Source organism: Salvelinus sp. IW2-2015, linkage group LG20, assembly GCF_002910315.2.
Source record: "Salvelinus sp. IW2-2015 linkage group LG20, ASM291031v2, whole genome shotgun sequence".
Lineage (NCBI taxonomy): Eukaryota > Metazoa > Chordata > Actinopteri > Salmoniformes > Salmonidae > Salvelinus > Salvelinus sp. IW2-2015.
In genome coordinates, this window is record NC_036860.1 from 31,663,055 (window position 1) to 31,683,970 (window position 20,916).

Genomic DNA, 20,916 nt, shown 5'->3' on the forward strand with positions numbered 1-20,916 from the left:
ACAAGGAATCAGGAATCAGGTGCAGTCGGTGAGTTTAATATGAACGAACATGGAGTAAATGTCTAAACATGAAAACAGGAAACTACTACCAAATGGGTGATACAACGGAGTGATAGATGAAGGGTGAGTAATTAGTGAGTGATGAAGTCCGGGGGGGCTTCATGATTTGGCGCAGGTGTGCTTAATGATGGTTGCCAGGTGTGCATAATGATGGGTTGCCAGAACCGGTGGTTAGTAGACCGGCGACAGTGTGAAAGCTATTGAAGCCATGCAATTACTTAGAACAAAAAGTTAACCTATTTAGTAAAGATGGGACAGGTCTACATTTTTTATTTTAAATATTTTTATTTATTTCACATTTATTTAAACAGGTAGGCTAGTTAAGAACAAGTTCTCATTTACAACTGCGACCTGGCCAAGATAAAGCAAAGCAGTTCGACACATACAACAACACAGAGTTACACATGGAATAAACAAACATACAGTCAATAATACAGTAGAAAAAAAAGTATATATGAGGTAAGATAAGAGAGGTAAGGCAATAAATAGGCCATGGTGGCGAAGTAATTACAATACAGCAATTAAACACTGGAGTGATAGACGTGCAAAAGATGAATGTGCAAGTAGAGATACTGGGGTGCAAAGGAGGAAGATAAATAAATAAATACAGTATGGGGATGTGGGAGTTGGATGGGCTATTTACAGATGGCAATATACAGGTGCAGTGATCTGTGAGCTGCTCTGACAGCTGTTGCTTAAAGCTAGTGAGGGAGATATGAGTCTCCAGCTTCAGTGATTTTTGCAGTTCGTTCCAGTCATTGGCAGCAGAGAACTGGAAGGAAAGTCGGCCTAATGGAGGAATTGGGTTTTGTGGGTGACCATTGAGATATACCTGCTGGAGTGCGTGCTATGGGTGGGTGCTGTTATGGTGACCAATGAGCTGAGATAAGGTGGGGCTTTACCTAGCAAAGACTTGTAGATGACCTGGAGCCAGTGGGTTTAGCAACGAGTATGAAGCGAGGGCCAACCAACGAGAGTGTACAGGTCGCAGTGGTGGGTAGTATATGGGGCTTTGGTGACAAAACAGATGGCACTGTGATAGACTGCATCCAGTTTGTTGAGTAGAGGTTTGGAGGCTATTTTGTAAATGACATCGCCGAAATCGAGGATCGGTAGGATGGTCAGTTTTACAAGGGTATGTTTGGCAGCATGAGTGAAGGATGCTTTGTTGCGATTTAATTTTGGATTGGAGATGCTTAATGTGAGTCTGGAAGGAGAGTTTACAGTCTAACCAGACACCTAGGTATTTGTAGTTGTCCACATATTCTAAGTCTGAACCATCCAGAGTAGTGATGCTGGAGGGGCGGGCAGGTGCGGGCAGCGATCGGATGAAGAGCATGCATTTAGTTTTACTTGCATTTAAGAGCAGTTGGAGGCCACGGAAGGAGAGTTGTATGGCATTGAAAATCGTCTGGAGGTTAGTTAACACAGTGTCCAAAGAAGGGCCAGAAGTATACAGAATGGTGTCGTCTGCGTAGAGGTGGATCAGAGAATCACCAGCAGCAAGAGCGACTTCATTGATGTATACAGAGAAGAGAGTCGGCCCGAGAATTGAAGCCTGTGGCACCCCCATAGAGACTGCCGGAGGTCCGGACAACAGGCCCTCCGATTTGACACACTGAACTCTATCAGAGAAGTAGTTGGTGAACCCATTATCCCCAAGTTGCCCTTGCATACATGTTGTTATTTTGTAGCCATTTAGCAAAATATAACGGACTATCGTTGGAGTTGGAGTTGATTCCAAGGCAATACATAAAATACCGTAAATACACCACCTGAAGCAACCACATATTTCGCCATGGAGCACATTCTGATTGGCCAGTGAGGGGCCAAGCCTCGACGCACTCACAGCCCTTTGGTGCCAATGCCAGCAAGTGCGCTGATAATTGTGATAGTGAAAAATAGGAACAATATTTCTGACACACCTCTGAACCACCTGCGCTTAGATTTACCATTGCATTACATTTGTTAAAATAGAGTCCTAGATACTGGATGTATAGGGGTATGGCATTAGAGTATATGATAATCAGAGTAGCAGCAGCGTATATGTCACGCCCTGACCTTAGATATCTCTGTTTTTCTTTATATTTTGGTTAGCTCAGGGTGTGACTAGGGTGGGTACTCTCGTTTTTGTATGTCTAGGGTTTTTGTATGTCATCTAGGGTTTTCGTATGTCATCTAGGGTTTTTGTATGTTTATGTTGGCCTGATATGGTTCCCAATCAGAGACAGCTGTTTATCGTTGTCTCTGATTGGAGATCATATTTAGGTAGCCATTTCCTTGTTTGTGTTGTGGGATCTTGTCTATGTGTAGTTGTCTGTCAGCACTATAGTGTATAGCTTCACGTTTCGTTTGTTATTTTGTTTAGTTTGTTCGGTGTTCATTCTTTTAATAAAGAGAATGTACGCATACCACGCTGCACCTTGGTCTCCTTCATATGACGATCGTGACAGTATATGATGATTGTATGTGAGTGTGTGTGTAGAGTCAGTATGAATGTGTGTGCATGTTATGTGTGTGTGAGCAAATTAAGTGTATGTGTGTGTCAGTGGGAGTGTGTAGAGTTCTGTGAGTGTTTTTTGAGTCCAAAAATACAATTAAAGGGTCAATGCATATAGTCCGTGTTGCCATTTTGTTAGCTATTTATCAGTCTTATGGCTTGGAAATAGAAGCTGTACAGGAGCCTGTTGATGTCAGACCTGTTGCTCTGGTACCACATTTCGTGCAGAAGCAGAGAGAACAGTCTATGGATTAGTTGGCTGGAGTCTTTAACAATTTTCTGGTCCTTCCTTTCACACTGCCTGACATAGAGGTCTGGATGGCATGGATCTCGGCCCCAGTGATGTACTGGGCTGTCCGCACCACCCTCTATAGTGCCATGTGCCCGAGGGCGGTATAGTTGACATACCAAGCAGTGATGCTGCCAGTCAAGATGCTCTTACCCAGTCCTCTGGGTCGGCGGGGGCCCTCATGCACAGCTCAGTGTTGTTTTTGTTGAAGTGTGCATAAATGATTGCGTTCTACAGTTTTCTAGTCAGAACAATTCTTCAACCAATTTAGCTAGATGAGCTAGCTAACGTGGCTAATAATATAGTTGCTAATCTTGACAATACTGTCTTTGTTTCAAAGGTGAAAGGTCAGTGATTAAACGTAACATCTTGAAATGTCCGACAGCACCATTGGCAGCATCATTGTCATCCTCCTGTCGGAACATACTGCTTGGTCTATTTGCAGCAGGGTTACAGGGCCTGGACAAAGAAAGAGGAGACCAGCACTGAGGCAGAGAAAGTCCAATGTGGGTGAAGTGCCTTGGGGAGACAGGCATCCCAACCCTGCCAGTCTGTGGTGTGATCTGGCCAATTGGCAATGGCAACAGCCTGCAGCCCAACCTGCACACACTATGTCTACCCTCACCCCAGTCCCAACCTCAAACACTGAACCCCTACCCACTATGAGGGGACATGGAGGGGTGGAATGTGAGCTGGTCACGGTGTCCTTGCCTTGAATCAAAACCCTGTCTCTTGTTACACAGCTGTCTCCTGCATTTTCACCTTCAACAGGGGGCTGACCAAATGAGTCTCATTCCCAGCTCCTGCCACCAACCCCCTTGCCGGCCTCCCCATGCCCATTCCCCAACATCCCAAGACAATCGTCACTCATCAGCACTCTTAAAGGTTGAGTAAGTAAGAATTATGTCCAGAAATGTACTGAAATTTCTATTTTATGTAACTAGTTTATGATTAGTGAATGACATAATGTTGTTATTTTGTTAGATACTTCTCCTTATTAGCTGAAGTCGTATTTTTTCAAAGCCATTTTAGCTGTCGCTCTAGCTGTTAATTCAGAACAGATTCACAAATCATGGGAATTTGTCACGCAGTGCAGAAGTTGATTCCCTCTGAGGCACATGTTGCTAGGCAACCCCCCTGCACTTGCCAGGACAACCCCCCTGCACTTGCCAGGACAACCTTGCTCCCCCTGTGGCTAAACCCAGTGAGTGAAACTGTCACGCCCTGATCTGTTTCACCTGTCCTTGTGCTTGTCTCCACACCCCTCCAGGTGTCGCCCATCTTCCCCATTATCCCCTGTGTATTTATACCTGTGTTCTCTGTTTGTCTGTTGCCAGCTCATTTTGTTTCGTCAAGCCTACCAGCATTTTCCCTCAGCTCCTGTCTCTTGTTTCTTCCTGCTTTCTAGTTTTCCCGGTTTGGACCTTTCTGCCCACCCTGACCATGAGCCTGCCTGCCGTAGTGTACCTGTCCCCCACGACTGGATTAGCGACCCCTGCCTGCCTTGACCTGTCGTTTGCCTGCTCCTTTTGCTGTAATAAACATTGTTAATTCGACACAGTCTGCATTTTGGTCTTACCTGAAACGTGACAGAAACATGCAAACGTTTGTACAATGAAACTAAATAAATTCTGCACTCTGATCCACAAAACTTATTTGCTAGATTAATGGTAGTGTTGTTAGACAAAGAAAGGAAAGTGAAATTCAAAGTGTGATGTAGTTTTATTGGAATTTGCAGCTGTTAATGGTAAGTAAAGAGTCTGCTACCTTCTGACATGACTTACTGCATCTTTAAATGTCGCTCTGATTAAAGCTGACCATCCAGATTTTTGCAATGGATACACCTTCTAAATTAAAGATGTTGTTGCATTATGAAATTGGAATGAGTCTACTGGGCTGGCATGGGCAGACAACACTGTTAACTTACAACTTGATAGTGATAACCTCAGCAGTGCAGTAATAGGCCTGTGTGTTTTGAGTGTGTTTCTTCCCCATAATCATTAGTCAAGCTGTAGGTTGAGGCAAGTAGCAGTGTCTGAGAATGTCTCTTGGTCTCCTGGTATTGCAGCCGCAAACATTTCACACACTACAGCTGCCCAGATCTGAGCTGGAACAGCTATGCAATGGAGGGCCGTTATACTGTACGATGCATGTGAACCAACAGACCTTCACACTACAGAAGCTACGAAAGCACTGTGACTACACAGGATATGGAAACCCCTCAGCTCAGGCCGCAAATATTCTCACATCATAGTCCGATCACCTCAATACATAGACTGCAGATACTTTGGTAACACTTTAGTTGGCACCCAGTGTCATAACACAAGTAGGGTTGATCCGAGCGTTATGACCACAAAACGGCATTCAAGCAACCAATCTAACTGGCTAACATTGGCTAACAATCCCAACAAAAAAAAATTGTCACTGAGCAAATTTCAGGTCTGCTGAGTGCAAACTTGAACAGTGTGCAACTTCCAGCTCGCATTTACAGTGAACACTAAAGCTGTAATCGCTTTAAGTTAGTTTTAACAGTGGTCAAGTAGACTACTGCTATTTGATCATAATGTAGGCCTAACAGAGTGGCCTACCATCAAAAACAATAGAAAAAATGCATCTCATAACATTTTAACATGGAAATTGCTGCTATATCATTCAGCCTACAGTAGCAGCCAATGTGTGGTGTTCAATGTAGGCTTACATTCCATGAGACTTGAAAAAACATGCAGAGATTGACATTAACCTGTTAATCGACTCATCCTTCAGACAAGGAGGTGACTGAAAATGTTGTTCAAATCAAATCAAATTTTATTGGTCACATACACATGGTTAGCAGATGTTATTGCGAGTGTAGCGAAAATGCTTGTGCTTCTAGTTCCGACAGTGCAGCAATATCTAACATATAATCTAACAATTCCACATAAACTACCCAATACACACAAATCTAAGTAAAGGAATGGAATAAGAATATATACATATAAATATATGGATGAGCAATGACAGAGCGGCATAGGCAAGATGCAATAGATGGTATAAAAAACAGTAGCTACAGTTGAAGTCGGAAGTTTACATACACTTATGTTGGAGTCATTAAAACTTGTTTTTCAACCACTCCACAAATTTCTTGTTAACAAACTATAGTTTTGGCAAGTCGGTTAGGACATCTACTTTGTGCATGACACAAGTAATTTTTACAACAATTGTTTACAGACAGATTATTTCACTTATAATTCACTGTATCACAATTCCAGTGGATCAGAAGTTCACATACACTAAGTTGACTGTGCCTTTAAACAGCTTGGGAAATTCCAGAAAATTATGTCATGGCTTTAAAAGCTTCTGATAGGCTAATTGACATAATTTTTGTAAATTGGAGGTGTACCTGTGGATGTATTGCATGGCCTACCTTCAAACTCAGTGACTCTTTGCTTGACATCATGGGAAAATCTAAAGAAATCAGCCAAGACCTCAGAAAAACATTGTAGACCTCCACAAGTCTGGTTCATCCTTGGGAGCAATTTCTAAACGCCTGAAGGAACCACGTTCATCTGTACAAACAATTGTACGCAAGTATATACACCATGGGACCACGCAGCCGTCATACTGCTCAGGAAGGAGACGCGTTCTGTCTCCTAGAGATGAACGTACTTTGGTGCGACAAGTGCAAATCAATCCCAGAACAACAGCAAATGCTACCAAATGCTACCAAATACTAATTGAGTGTATGATAACTTCTGACCCACTGGGAATGTGATGAAAGAAATAAAAGCTGAAATAAATCATTCACTCTACTATTATTCTGACATTTCACATTCTTAAAATAAAGTGGTGATTCTGACTGATCTAAAACAAGAAATATTTACTAGGATTAAATGTCAGGAATTGTGAAAAACTGAGTTTAAATGTATTTGGTTAAGGTGTATGTAAACTTCCGACATCAACTGTACATGAGATGAGTAAAGCAAGATATGTAAACATTATTAAAGTGGCATTAATAAAGTGACTAGTGATCCGTTTATTAAAGTGGCAGATGATTACAAGTCTGTATGTAGGCAGCAGCACTTGTACTGACCTCGCCTTCTGGATGGTAGCAGGGTGAACAGGCAGTGGCTCGGGTGGTTGTTGTCCTTGATTATCTTTTTTGCCTTCCTGTGACATTGGGTGCTGTAGGGGTCCTGGAGGGCAGGTAGTTTGCCCCTGATGATGTGTTGTGCAGACCGCACCACCCTCTCGAGAGCCTTGCGGTTGTGGGATGCTCTCAATTGTGCATCTGTAAAAGTTTGTGAGGGTTTTAGGTGACAAGCCAAATTTCTTCAGCCTCCTGTTGTGTTGTTTGATGCAAGAAACCACGTGACAAAATAATGCATTATTCCCTTACCATTATTACAGAGAATCAGAGAAATCATGCTAACCTCTGCCTATTGGCTACTAGCTTATTCAAGCCTGTCTCAAAATACAACACTGCCCGTTCAAGACATAAAAAGCTCTTTACTTGACTCGCTTTTAAAAGATGTCTAGAAATGCACACGTTTTTTTTGTTTTTTTGTGCCCTTGTAAGGAAGCAATCACTCCCCCATTGCTGACTAAAAATGATCTATAACTGGGCTAATAACTCACTAACTAGCAAAGGATATGAACAAATGTACAAATGTGCACACATCGCTACATGTAGTTCTCACTTTGATCTCAAAACAATCACATCTACACACAACCTCTCATGCTGTAAAAACAGTCCAGTTCAAAGTGAATGGCACAGATCCATATATGGCAATAGTCTATTTGCATATAAGCCTACTCCACCCCTCCCCCGTTTCCTCCCGTCCCCCCTCCCCGACTATAGTGCTTGTGGAGGGGATCTAGTGTTTTTCGGATTCGATCCAATATCTTTGCAGTCGACTCCCGACTCCTGCTTGATGAGTATTTGGAATTGACTCTCTTTCGACTCCGACTCCAAAACTAAAATGCTCAAGACTAATCAATACTTCAGCTTAGCTGCTTTATTTAACTTCATTTTTACCTTTTCACACGTACCAACAAACGGTTGTGATTATTCTACAGTGTCCCCTGTAGCGTACGATCAAACCGGTGTGATTAGAACGCTTGATTAGAAACTATTTGAAGTCCAGTTTCGATGTGATGCACAATCAGCATTTGAGCTGGCAACACTGTTTTTTCAAGAAACATTTTGCACAACACAGTCCTTACAAAGTATGTTCAGAATGTTATTTACATGTCAAGTGAATGATATGAATTTTTCTTCTTTTATTTACATTTACATTTTAGTCAATTTAGCAGACGCTCTTATCCAGAGCGACTTACAGTAGAGTGCATACATTTTATTACATTTTACATACTGAGACAAGGATATCCCTACCGGCCAAGAGCAGACCTCTTATCCAGAGCGACTTACAGTAGAGTGAATACATTTTATTACATTTTTTTTTTTTACATACTGAGACAAGGATATCCCTACCGGCCAAACCCCTCCTACCGGCCAAACCCTCCCAACCCGGACGACGCTATGCCAATTGTGCGTACCCCACGGATCTCCCGGTTGCGGCCGGCTGCGACAGAGCCTGGGCGCGAACCCAGCCCCGCCTGGCGCGAACCCAGAGACTCTGGTGCGAAGCAGTGCCCTAGACCACTGTGCCACCCCGGGAGCATTATTGGCAACCTTACATCAATCCAGGCCTCTCGTGTGTGTGTGTGTGTGTGTGTGTGTGTTGTGTGTGTGTGTGTGTGTGTGTGTGTGTGTGTGTGTGTGTGTGTGTGTGTGTGTGTGTGTGTGTGTGTGTGTGTGTGTGTGATGTGTGTAGTGTGTGTGTGTGTGTGTGTGTGTGTTGTGTGTGTGTGTGTGTGTGTGTGTTGTGTGTGTGTGTGTGTTGTGTGTGTGTGTGTGTGTGTGTGTGTGTGTGTGTGTGTGTGTGTGTGTGTGTGTGTGTGTGTGTGTGTGTGTGGCTAGCCTTTCCTATCCGCATGCAAAGACACTTTGAACAGCATATCTAGTCTGATCATCGTTAGGTTTTCATCCAGACAGAGTATTTGCATAAAGAACATTTTGGCAGTGTTGGAAGCAAATCATGGGTGCGGGGACATGTGTCTGTTGGGGGACGGAGGCAGGCCCTTCGCTGATGATCCTAAATGCTAAATCCATCATGTTGGAAACAGACCTGCGTTCAATTAGTATTTTGTTTTCTTTCCAGCAAAGAGTGTTTGATTGTGCCTATCTGGAGGGCCAGATGCGCAGGTTTTTCACTTTTGGGGCTGTTCATGGGTTGCACCTCCGTCACTCGGTCGCTTCATGCCATTATTATGAATGTTCTAAAGATGCCTCAGCCATAGTTTTGCCGGACAATTAGTGGTACCCAGTCATTCTAAACGGTGGCTGATAATTGTTTAATCTAAATTAAACTATAGTGGTGTGGAAAAACGTTGATATTGCTACATAACTGCTATCATTATGATATTGTCAAATATACTTTAGAGAGATGTTCATGTTGCCATTAGCTTGCAAAGTTTGTCAAAAATTGCTAGAATGCTAACGTTAGCTAGCTAAAATCTGGTGCTGTCCCCTCAATCTTAGCTACTGTAGCTAGCAAAACTTATAGTGCATCTAAAGTCAATCACAATGATGACAAAAGGTTTTCCTGCAAATTATTTGGCTCCTTTTGAAATGGCATCATGTTTCCAAGCCACTATGATGAACTTTGGACGAACTCTTTATCAGCACCAACTGAAAATGATTTAAGTAAAACGCTCAGTCGGGGAGCAGTGCTCAAGAGAATCATCATAACAATATTGTGATGCAACGTAAAACCCTGCCGTTAAGGCGGCACTAGTGTCAAAACGCACGTTAGTTTGCAATTTCTTCATGTAAAAACTGGCGCACTGGCATTTTCCTGCCCTAACGCCAGGTTCGGCAATTGACCTGTCTTATCCGAAGTGCTAATTTCAGGCAGCACTGATAGGGATATTTAAGAAAGCTGGTTTTAGCGGTAACGCAGTTGGTTATGGCATTAATATTGACGGCGGAAACGTAATCTATTCAGCCGTTACGCACACTACCAATGGAACAAGAGTTGCCTAATGTGCTTATGTGGTCTGTATACTTCGTATTTAGAAACATAAAAAACTAATGTTTTTTCCCGTTTTGTTTTATTTGTATAAAAACCAAGCACAGCCTCCTCTCGTCTCAATTAATTCTTTTTTTGTCCTGCCTAATGCAATCGTAAAGTATTAAAATATCAAGTTTGAGAGGAGTAAAACAGTGAGCTGACATTCCCTTTTTAGCTATGCATTGTAAGCAGGCCCACATTATTTTAGCCATGCAGGTCCCATTTTGGATGTGCATAAAACCCTCCAWWYMRRMSSMTTTTTTAATAGTATTAAAAATGGAGAGACATTACGGTGCCAAGAAGTTTGACATACTGTAGCCTATTTCAAAGAAGTTGTTGTTTCATTTTGTTTAGAATTTGATTACAATTATTCTTTCACTTTTTAGGCCTTATCAATAATGATTTTAGTATTGCTTATTGACAATGTTTTGCGTGTCCATGCTCACCCATAATGCAATTTACAGTAGGCCAAGCCCTTATATTAGTGTGAATGCTATTTGACAATGCAATTACTTAGAACAACATGGACTGCAAATGGGTTCAAGTTAACCTATTTAGCAAAGATGCAAAGATGTTTTATTTCGTTGCCATTTAATAAACTATAACGGACTAACATTGGAATTGGATTTGATTCCAAGACAATATAGAAAAGACCGTAAATACATAACCTGAAGCAACCACATATTTCGACATGGAGCACATTCTGATTGGCCAGTGAGGGGCACACTCACAGCCCTTTCACGCCAACGCCAGCAAGTGCGCTGATAATTGTGATAGTGAAAATATTACAAATAATTCTGACACACCCCATAACCTATAGCGCCTCCGCCGGTGCATAGATTTACCATTGCGTTAGGTTTGTTAAAACTTTTTAGGGATAGGGGGCAGCATTTTCACTTTTGGATGAATTGCGTGCCCAAACCGAACTGCCTCCTACTCTGTCCCAGATGCTAATATATGCATATTATTAGTATTATTGGATAGAAAACACTCTGAAGTTTCTAAAACTGTTTGAATGATGTCTGTGAGTATAACAGAACTCATATGGCAGACAAAAACCTGAGAAGAAATCCAAACAGGAAGTGAGAAATCGATTTTCAAAACAGTGCCTGTTGAAATCCCTGTTAGTTATGGATGTGCATGCACTTCCTAGGACTTCCACAAGATGTCACCCTCTTTAGATACTGGTTTTAGCATTCTACTATAAAGGAGGGGCTCATAGGAGCTCTTTTACTGAGTGGTATGGCAGAGAGCCTCGGGCTCATTATGCGCGGTCACGACTCTCTCGTTCCAATGCTTTTCTTCAGACAATAAAATTATCCGGTTGGAACCTTATTGATGATTAATGTTAAAAACATCCTAAATATGGATTGCATACATCATTTGACTTGTTTCTACGACCTGTAACGGAACTTTTTGAGTTTTTGTCTGGAGGAAGTTATCGTGCCTCATGAAGATGGATTACTGGGCTGAACATGCTAACAACAAGTGGCTAAATGATGGGCTTTATGGAACTTTATGGAACAAATCAGTCATTTATTGTCGAACTGGGATTCCTGGGAGTGCCTTCTGATGAATATCATCAAAGGTAAGTGAATATTTATAGTGTTTTTTGTAGCTTCTGTTGACGCCAAAATGGCGGCTATTTCTTTGGCTATTTTGGGTTCTGAGCGCCGTTCTCAGATTATTATTTTTCCGTAAAGTTTTTTTGAAATCTGACACAGCGGTTGCATAGAGGATACGTTTATCTTTAATTCTGTGAATAACACTTGCATCTTTCATCAATGTTTATTATGAGTATTTCTGCAAAATCACTGGATGTTTTGGAATCAAAACATTACTGCACGTAACGCGCCAATGTAAATTGAGATTTTTTTTATATAAATATGCACATTATCGAACAAAACATACATGTATTGTGTAACATGATGTCCTATGAGTGTCATCTCATGAAGATCATCAAAGGTTAGTGATTAATTTTATCTATATTTCTGCTTTTTGTCACTCCTATCGTTGGCTGAAAAAATGGCTGTGTGTGTTTGTGACTTGGCTCTGACCTAACATAATCATATGTTGTGCTTTCGCTGTAAATCATTTTTGAAATCGCACACACCCTGGGTAGATTAACAAGAGGTTTATCTTTCATTTGCTGTATTGGACTTGTTAATGTGTGAAAGTTACATATTTCTACATTTCTAAATTTCAGCGGAATGTTGTCGGTGTTCCGCTAGCGGAACCCCTGCCCTAGCCCCTTTGCCTACCCTCAATCTAGTCCCAACTTCTACTTCTACACCCTAGTCCCAACTTCTACTAATTCTACCCCGACCCGCTACTCAAACCCCTCCCTCCACTACCACCGTGAGCAGATATGGAGGGGTGTGGGCTGGTCACGATGCTCTTGCCCTGAATCAAAACCCTTTCTCTTGTTACACAGCTGACTCCTGCATGTTCACCTTCAACAGCGGAGGACCAAATTGGGCTCTTTCCCAGTTCCCGCCAACCACCCCCCTGCTGGCCTCCCCATGCCCATTCCTACACATTCCTAAACAGTCGTCACTCATCAGCACTCTTAAAGACTGAGTAAGTAAGAATTTTGTCCACAAAACGTCTATTATATGTACCGAAATGTCTATTATATGTAAATAGTTTATGATTAGTGAATAACATAATGTTGTTATTTTGTTAGATACTTCTCCTTATTAGCTGAAATCTTATTTTTTCAAAGCCATTTTAGCTGTCGCTCCAGCTGTTAATTCCGAACAGATTCACCAATCATGGGATTTTGTTGTGCAATGCAGAAGTTGACTCCCTCTGAGGCACGGGTTGCTAGGCAACCCCTGAACTTGCCAGGGCAACCCCCCTGAACTTGCCAGGGCAACCTTGCTCCCTCTGTGGCTAAACCCAGTGAGCAAAACATGCAAACGTTTGTTCTATGAAACTAAATAAATACTGCACTCTGACCCACAAAACGTATTTGCTAGGCTCATAGTAGTGTTGTTAGACAAAGCAAGGAAAGTGAAATTCAAAACATGATGTAGGTTCATTGGAATTTGCAGCTGTTGATGGTAAGTAAAGAATCTGCTACCTTCTGACATGACTTACTGCATCTTTAAATGTCGCTCTGATTAAAGCTGACCATCCAGATTTTTGCAATGGATACACTTTCTAAATTAAAGATGTTGTTGCATTACGAAATTGGAATGAGTCTACTGGGCTGGCATGGGCAGACAACACTATTAACTTACAACTTGATAGCAATAACCTCAGCAGTGCAGTAATGGGCCTGTGTGTTTTGAGTGTGTTTCTTCCCCATAACCATTAGTCGAGCTGTAGGTTGAGGCAAGTAGCAGTGTCTCTCGGTCTCCTGATATTGCAGCTGCAAACATTTCACACACTACAGCTGCCCAGATCTGAGCTGGAACAGCTATGCAATGGAGGGCCGTTATACTGTACGATGCATGTGAACCAACAGACCTTCACACTACAGAAGCTACGAAAGCACTGTGACTACACAGGATATGGAAACCCTCTCACATCATAGTCCGACCACCTCAATACATAGACTGCAGATACTTTGGCAACACTTTAGTTGACACCCAGTGTCATAACACGTTATGGTCATAACCATGTCATAATATGTCATAACAGCTGACATAACTTGTCATAACCTGTCATAATATGGTCATAAAGGGTGTGTTCCTAAATTCAATATGGAGTGCCAGACTGCGCTCAGAGTGCGCTCTGGCGTTCGTAATTTCATAGTGCGCTCTGGGCATTCTTAATTTTACAGAGCGTTGTCAGATTGTCTGTTTGTACATTTTGAGCGTTTTGCTGTCGGAATGTTCAGAGCGCACATTGGACACTTTCGCCGAGGATCCGAGCGTTCTGACCACACAACGGCAGTCAAGCACCCAAACTGACTGGCTAACGTTGGCTAACGGTCCCTCTCATTTGAGCACAAACTTGAATGTTGTCAAAATTCTGTTCAACTTCCGGCCCTCGTTTACTTTTAACACTGAGGCTGTTAGTTTTAATAGTGGTATTCTACTGCTATTTGATTATGATGTAGGCCTACCAGAGTGGCCTGCTATCAAAAACAATGGAGAAAATGCATTGCATAACATTTTAACATGGAAATAGCTGTTCTATCATTCAGCCTACAGTAGCATGCAATGTGTGGTGTTCAATGTAGTTCTACATTCCATGAGTAAAAAAATGCAGGGCTTGACATTAACCTGTTTATCCACTCGTCCTTCAGACAAGGAGGGACTGAAAATGTTGTTGTGTTGTTTGATGCAAGAAACCACTTTACAAAATAAAATGCATCATTCCCATACCATTATTACAGAGAATCAGACAAATTATGCTAACCTCTGCCTGTTGGCTACTCATCTTATACAAGCCTGTCTCAAAATACAACACTGCCCCTTTAAGACAAAAAAAAAGCTCTTTATCTGACTCGCTTTTAAAAGATGTCTAGAAATGCAAACGTTTTCTGCTTTTGTAGGAAGCGATCACTTTCTCATTGTTGACTAAAAATAATCTATAATTGGGCTAATAACTCTCTAACTAGCAAAGGGTATGAATAAATGTACAAATGTGCACACGTCACTACATGTTGCTCTCGCTTTGAGCTCTAAACGTTCGCATCTACTCACAACTGTTCATGCTGTAAAAACAGTCCAGTTCAAAGAGAATAGCACAGACCCATATATGGCAATGGTCTATTTGCATATAGGCCTATTGCAGCTCTGATTGGTTATGACGCACTGGTCTGTGTAGAGTACAGGCCTGAGTCGTGCCTGTCAATGCAATATAATTATACTCCGATGCGTTCTGCCTACAACAAAATCTCTTTTCATAGTTAGTTTTGCATACTAAGTCTTTCATAGTTCGTTTTGTTTTGGTATGTTTCATTGAAAGTGGTTAATATTGTGTTTATTCGATCACAATTCTCACAGTAAAGGGAAAGGTTGATGGTGTTAACTAACGGGGAAAACTCTAGAACATTTTGTGAAGTTGCTTCTCTGCGCAGGATGATATTTCTTCTGTGTGGCAAACCATCCTGTGTCACTTTACTTAGACTAAGAAAATACACTTTATACCCCTGTCAAGAAGCATTATGACCATCCCGTGTCATTACTTGGACTAAGGAAATACACTTTATGACACTATCAAGAAGCATTGCGACCATCATAATCATACAAGTCAGAAAGGCCAATCACGTACATGCCCCTTATATCTGTCATCAGTCAAAAAGAGGGTGTCTTGTCCTACTCCTGAAGTCTGCTCCTGCATTCATCTCTGTCACCAGCAACAGAGCATTGGGGTAGGTGCATGTCTGACATCAATGTGTGCGCAATTACAATTATAATTTAATGTGATCAATTAAAAATATTTATATACACAACATAAACATCCTGTTGACATGTAGGCTATGGTGTAATGGAATGTTTGGCCTGATTTGGCCTGAGGTTTGGCCTGAGGTTTTGACACTCTTATTTAGGTGTCATAGTCAGCCATGAAATAACTACTGTGGTAGGTTTTGTGGGTTTTGACACTCTCATGTAGGTGACATAAAATAACGCAATATATGTCACAACAGGTCTAAATATGTGTCATGACTGTGTTATGAGCATATTATAACAGTTTATGACAAGTTATGTCAGCTGTTATGACATATCATTCCATGGTTATGACCGTGTCATAATGTGTTCGGACGCTGGGTGTCAAGTAAAGTGTTACTGATACTTTTTATACTGTCTTGTTGTCTAGGTCAATGTTTTTCAATGCAGAGAGCTGGTTAGTCTTATTTGGGTTATGTAGGCATGACGAGTTCATACAGACTGAGGAAACATGAAGAACAATTATTCAGGCATACAGCGTCCTTTCAAGCACAGACACCTTCCTAGTGCAAGGCAAACGGACCAAGGGATGTGAATAGCCAAATTTGGTTAGAAATGTTATTTCATGTAATGTTGTAGATACAGTATCAATCAATCAATCAATTAAATGTATTTACATCAGCTGATGTCACAAAGTGCTGTACAGAAACCCAGCCTAAAACCCCAAATAGCAAGTAATGCAGGTGTAGAAGCACGGTGGCTAGGAAAAACTCCCTAGAAAGGCCGGAACCTACGAAGAAACCTAGAGAGGAACCAGGCTATGAGGGGTGGCAAGTCCTCTTCTGGCTGGGCCGGGTGGAGATTATAACAGAACATGGCCAAGATGTTCAAATGTTCATAGATGACCAGCAAGGTCAGATAATAATAATCACAGTGGTTGTAGAGGGTGCAACAGGTCAACACCTCAGGAGTAGATGTCAGTTGGCTTTTCATAGCCAATCATTCAGAGTATCTCTACCGCTCCTCCTGTCTCTAGAGAGTTTAAAACAGCAGGTCTGGGACAAGGTAGCACGTCCGGTGAACAGGTCAGGGTTCCATAGGCAGAACAGTTGAAACTGGAGCAGCAGCACGACCAGTTGGACTGGGGGCAGCAAGGAGTCATCAGGCCAGATAGTCCTGAGGCATGGTCCTAGGTCCTCACTCCTAGGTCCTCAGAGAGAAAAAGTGAGAGAGAGAGAGAGAGAGAGAGAGAAAAATAGAGAAAAAGAGAGGGAGAGAATTAGAGAAACCATACTTAAATTCACACAAGACACTGGATAAGACAGGAGAAATACTCCAGGTATAACAGACTGACCCTAGCCCCCCGACACAAAGTATTGCAGCATAAATACTGGAGGCTGAGACAGGAGGGGTCGGGAGACACTGTGGCCCCGTCCGATGATACCCCCGGACAAGGCCAAACAGGCAGGATATAACCCCACCCACTTTGCGAAAACACAGTCCCCACACCACTAGAGGGATATCTTTAACCACCAACTTACTATCCTGAGACAAGGCCGAGTATAGTCCACAAAGATCTCCCCCACGGCACGAACCCAAGGGGGGTGCCAACCCAGACAGGAAGGTCACGTCAGTGACTCAACCCACTCAAGTGACATACCCCTCCTAGGGACGGCATGGAAGAGGACCAGTAAGCCAGTGACTCAGCCCCCGCAATAGGGTTTGAGGCAAAGAATCCCAGTGGAGAGAGGGGAACCGGCCAAGCAGAGACAGAAAGGGCGGTTTGTTGCTCCAGTGCCTTTCCGTTCACCTTCACACTCCTGGGCCAGGCTACACTCAATCATAGGACCTACTGAAGAGATGAGTCTTCAATAAAGACTTAAAGGTCGAGACAGAGTCTGCATCTCTCATATGGATAGGCAGTCCATTCCATAAAAATGGAGCTCTGTAGGAGAAAGCCCTGCCTCCAGCTGTTTGCTTAGAAATTCTAGGGACAGTAAGGAGGCCTGCGTCTTGTGACCGTAGCGTACGTGTAGGTATGTATGGCAGGACCAAATCGGAAACATAGGTAGGAGCAAGCCCATGTAATGCTTTGTAGGTTAGCAGTAAAACCTTGAAATCAGGACTAACCTTAACAGGAAGCCAGTGTAGAGAGGCTAGCACTGGAGTAATATGATCATTTTTGGGGGTTCTAGTTAAGATTCTAGCAGCCGTGTTTAGCACTAACTGAAGTTTAGTGCTTCATCCGGGAAACTAGAGTATTGCAGTAGTCTAATATAGAAGTGACAAAAGCATGGGTAAATCTTTTTGCATCATTTTTTGACAGAAAGTTTCTGATTTTTGCAATGTTACATAGATGGAAAAATGCTGTCCTTGAAACAGTCTTGATATGTTCGTCAAAAATAGATCAGGGTCCAGAGTAACGCCAAGGTCCTTCACAGTTTTATTTGAGACGACTGTACAACCATCAATATTAATTGTCAGATTCAACAGAAGATCTCTTTGTTTCTTGGGACCTAGAACAAGCATCTCTGTTTTGTCCGACTTTAAAAGTAGAACATTTTCCGCCATCCACTTCCTTATGTCTGAAACACAGGCTTACAAGGAGGACCATTTTGGGGCTTCACCGTGTTTCATCGAAATGTACAGCTCTGTGTCGTCCACATAGCAGTGAAAGTTAACATTATGTTTCCGATGACATCACCAAGAGGTAAACTATATCGTGAAAACAATAGTGGTCCTAAAACGGAGCCTTGAGGAACACCGAAATTTACAGTTGATTTGTCAGAGGACAAACCATCTACAGAGACAAACTGATATCTTTCCGACAGATAAGATCTAAATCAGGCCAGAACTTGTCCGTGTAGACCAATTTTGGTTTCCAATCTCTCCAAAAGAGTGTGGTGATCGATGGTATCAAAAGCAGCACTTAGGTCTAGGAGCACGAGGACAGATGCAGAGCCATCCCTACAGTGAAGCACGGTGGTGGCAGCACCATGCGTTGGGATGTTTTTCAGGGAGACTAGTCAGGATCAAGGGAAAGATGAACGGAGCAAAGTACAGAGAGATCCTTGATGAAAACCTGTTCCAGAGCGATCAGGACCTCAGACTGGGGCAAAGGTTCAGCTTCCAGCAAGACATCGACCCTAAGCACACAGCCAAGACAACACAGGAGTGGACAACACAGGAGTGGCTATGGGACAAGTCTATGAATGTCCTTGAGTGGCCCAACCACAGGCCGAACTTGAACCCGATCAAACATCTCTGGACATCCCTGAAAATAGCTGAGCAACGACGCTCCCCAACCAACCTGACAGAGCTTGAGAGGATCTTCAGAGAAGAATGGGAGAAACTTCGCAAATACAGATGTGCCAAGCTTGTAGCATATACCCAAGAAGACTCGAGGCTGTAATCGCTGCCGAAGGTGCTTCAACAAAGTACTGAGTAAAGGGTCTGAATACTTATGTAAATATGATATTTCAGTATTTTATTGTTTATAAATTTGCAAACATTTCTAAAAACCTGTTTCTGCTTTGTCATTATCGGGTATTGTGTGTAGATTGTTGAGGATTTAAAAAAAAATCTATTTAGAATAAGGCTGTATTGTAACATTATGTGAAAAAGGTCAAGGGGTCTGAATACTTTCCGAATGCACTGTATATCAGGAACAGTAGTGGCCCAAGTATGGACATGAGTTCCATTAATGTCACAGACCATAATATTCCCTGTTAGGAAAGACCTGAACCATGTTACTGTCATCTATGTACATGTAACGTATATGCTGGGAGTAGGAAAGCAAGTGCAGGTGGTGAGTTTAATAAAAATAAAACGGAATGTAGAACAATATAACAAACATGAGTAGCGCATAGACATAAAACACATAGTCAATACTGCCTGGGGCATGGAACTAAGGGAGTGACCGATATAGGGGAGGTAATCAGTGAAGTGATGGAGTCCAGGTGTACCTAATGATGAATGATGAATGCCAGGACCGGTGGTTAGTAAACAGGCAATGTCGACTGCTGGAGGGGAGGAACGGGAGTTAATGTGACCTATACGTCACCTTGTTGGCCCTCCGGAGAAACTTGAACAGCCCCACAAACCAGGGGCTCAGCTTCTTACAGGGCAGGCAGAGTGAGAGGTGACGTATAGGTTACAGCTCCCACTCCAATGAATGCCAGATGCTCGTAATGATGAATGCCAGGACCGTTTTTTAGTAAACCAGCGACGTCGAACGCCGAAGGAGAGGAACGGGAGTAGATGTGACAGTACACTCAAAACAATTTTTTTAAATGTACCTTTATTTAACTAGGCAAGTCAGTTAAGAACAAATTCTTATTTTCAATGACGGCCTAGGAACAGTGGGTTGTGCCTTGTTCAGGAGCAGAACCACAAATCTTTACCTTGTCAGCTCAGGGATTCGATCTTGCAACCTTTCGGTTACTAGTCCAACGCTCTAACCACTAGGATACCAGCCTCCCCAAATGTACTATATGATTAAATCCACATTGTTATGTTTGATCAAACGTTTTGACCCAGAAGTCTACTAAAGGGTGAAAATAAAACATATCACAGAAGCTCTGACGAAGGCCGAGAGGCTTGGAATCCGTACAACTTGACCCTTTCGACGAGGTAGCCATGTCAACTTTACAACCCATGTCAGAACAGCATGGTGCCAAGCTGCAGCTGCCAAAAATACTTCTAGCCTTTTGAAACCTGATTCTGAACACTACATAGGCATACAGTCGTGGCCAAAAGTGTTGAGAATGACACAAATATACATTTTCACAAAGTCTGCTGCCTCAGTTTGTATTATGGCAATTTGCATATACAGTACTCCAGAATGTTATGAAGAGTGATCAGAAGAATTTAAATGAATTGCAAAGTCCCTCTTTGCCATGCAAATGAACTGAATCCCCAAAAAACATTTCCACTGCATTTCAGTCCTGCCACAAAAGGAGAAGCTGACATCATGTCAGTGATTCGCTCGTTAACACAGGTGTGAGTGTTGACTGTACATAACAGAAGGTGTTTCAACTTTTGCCTCGGTGCTTAAGGTGGGAGACAAAGGAGCAGGGTTGTGGAGGGGGTTACTCATCCAACAAAGAGGGCTCCATTAGGATTCCCCATAACATTTCCAAGACCATAATCCTACCCTGATCCTTACTCTTGTGGAATTACTTACATTTCTCAAGCAATAATTTAACTAGGACTTTCAGGGAACGGTCTGTGGGAAGGGGAAAACTGATAAATAGCTGTTATTGGCAGAGTTTTTGAAATCTCTTATTATTGATCTTTTAGCAAATTTACCACCTGGCATCACTGCCTGTTATGGCAACTGCTCGGCATCCGACCATAAATCGCTACATAGGGTAGTGTGTACGGCCCAGTACATCACTGGGGCAAAGCTTCCTGCCATCCAGGACCTATATACAGTTGAAGTCGGAAGTTTACATACACTTAGGTTGAAGTCATTAAAACTAGTTTTTCAACCACGCCACAAATTTCTTGTTAACAATCTATAGTTTTGGCAAGTCAGTTAGGACATCTACTTTGTGCATGACACAAGTAATTTCCCCAAAAATTGTTTACAGACAGATTACTTCAATT

The 20,916-nt window shown here is 42.3% G+C and overlaps 1 long non-coding RNA gene across 1 annotated transcript; it reads left to right on the plus strand.

Annotated features, from left to right (window-relative positions):
• Positions 1–3,198: 3,198 nt before the first annotated feature.
• On the plus strand, positions 3,199–4,405 carry LOC111980277 (uncharacterized). Its single transcript, XR_002879420.2, has 3 exons — positions 3,199–3,739; positions 3,941–4,053; positions 4,258–4,405. It is a non-coding gene; the product is annotated as an uncharacterized lncRNA (long non-coding RNA).
• Positions 4,406–20,916: the final 16,511 nt, after the last annotated feature.